The sequence below is a fragment of the Setaria viridis genome, chromosome 8 (genome assembly GCF_005286985.2).
Source record: "Setaria viridis chromosome 8, Setaria_viridis_v4.0, whole genome shotgun sequence".
Taxonomy (NCBI): Eukaryota; Viridiplantae; Streptophyta; class Magnoliopsida; order Poales; family Poaceae; genus Setaria; species Setaria viridis.
In genome coordinates this window covers 28,579,398-28,581,304 of record NC_048270.2, presented here as the reverse complement: position 1 = coordinate 28,581,304, position 1,907 = coordinate 28,579,398, and positions in this window count along the sequence as shown.

Here is a 1,907-nt window from a genome sequence, read left to right as displayed (position 1 = left end):
TCCCTAATTTTAATAGACATTTGCCAAAATATTTTCCTGTGAAATGCGATCCTCCATCACTAATGAAAATTCTAGGCAATCCATATCTAGGAAATATTACTGTCTTGATCATATGAATTGACATGGAATAACTTCTACCCATTTAAATAGGTAATCAACCATGACCAAGATGTGCTCAAATCCATATAAGTTTTAAGAATGGTCCCATGAAATCTATACCCCAATCCTCAAATAGATCCACTTGCAAATTGTAGTTCAATGGCATAGAATTTCTAACTGAAATATTTCCTGTTCTTTGGCATTCCGGACAAGTAGCAACAAACCTCTTGGCATCTTCATGCATCTCTAGCCAATAAAATCTGCTCGCCCAAACTTTTTCTTGAGTTCTAAAGTGTCCATAGTGTCCTCCATATTCTAACAAATGACATTTTTCTAGGTACTGCTTCCCTTTCCTCTCTTGGAATGCATCTTCTCAATACTCCATCTGCTCCATATCTATATAGGTAAGGTGCAGATCAATAATATTTCTTGCTTTCAACAATTACTTTTCTTCTGTCATTCCTATCCAAGTGATTCAAGTGAGCTCTTTTTATTTCTCTAATAATGTCGTTCATCCAACTATCATTGTCAAGGATTCTGCATAGATGATCGTCTCTCATTCGATCTTCAATAGGCTCCTTCCCATCATCTTGTTGATACAATCTTGACAAGTGGTCAGCCACCACATTTTCTAATCCCTTTTTATCTTTGATCTCCACATCAAATTCTTGTAGCAGCAATATCCAGCGAATTAGACATGGTTTAGCGTATTTCTTGGACAAAAGATATTTAATTAGCACATGGTCAGTGTACACAATCACTTTAGAGTTCACAATATATCATCTACATTTTTCAAAAGCGAACAGTACTGCAAGCAATTCCTTTTCTATAGTTGCATAATTTATTTGGGCCTCATTTAAAGTCTTGCTAGCATAGTAAATTGCATGTACCTTTCCTTCTTTTCTTTGTACAAGGACTGCCCCAACAACATAGTCACTTGTATCGCACATTTTCTCGAAAGGTAAATTCCAATCTGGAGGCTGAATAATTGGTGCACTGATAAGTGATTTCTTTAAAGTTCTGAAAGCTTGGAAGCAGTCTTCATCAAACTCGAAGTTCACATCCTTTTGCAGGACTTGTGTCAATGGCTTTGTAATCTTTGAAAAGTCTTTAATGAATCTACTGTAAAATTCGATGTGTCCGAGAAAGCTTCTTAATGATTTGATGTCTGTAGGTGGAGGCAACTTCTCCACAGGTTCAATTTTGTCCTTATCAACTTCTATCCCTCTTTCTGAGATGACATGCCCAAGTACTATTCCTTGCTTCACCATAAAGTGCCACGCCTTCCGGTTCAGGACTAGATCAACTTCTACACATTGTTTAAGAACTTTATTAAGATTTTTCAGGTAGTTATCAAAGCTCGTACCATGTACTGAGAAGGCACCCATAAATACCGGCATAATGTTTTCAATAAAATACAAGAATATAGCCATCATGTAGCGTTGAAAAGATGCACGCGCATTGCACAAACCGAAAGGCATTCTTCTATAAGCGAAAGTTCCATACAGACAAGTGAAAAGGGTCTTATGTTGATCATCTGGATGTATAGGAATTTTAAAGAAGCTGGAATATCCATCAAGATAGCAAAAGTGAGAGTGCTTTGCTAACCTTTCGATGAAATGAAATGCAAAGGGAAATAATCCTTCCTTGTTGCCTTGTTCAGCTTTTGGTTGTCGATACACATCCACCATCCTGTCACTGTCCTCTAGGGGATCAACTTATTCTTCTCATTCGTCACAACAATCAATCCTCCTTTCTTTGGTACGCAATGCACTAGACTCACCCATTCACTGTGCGGTACTAGATAA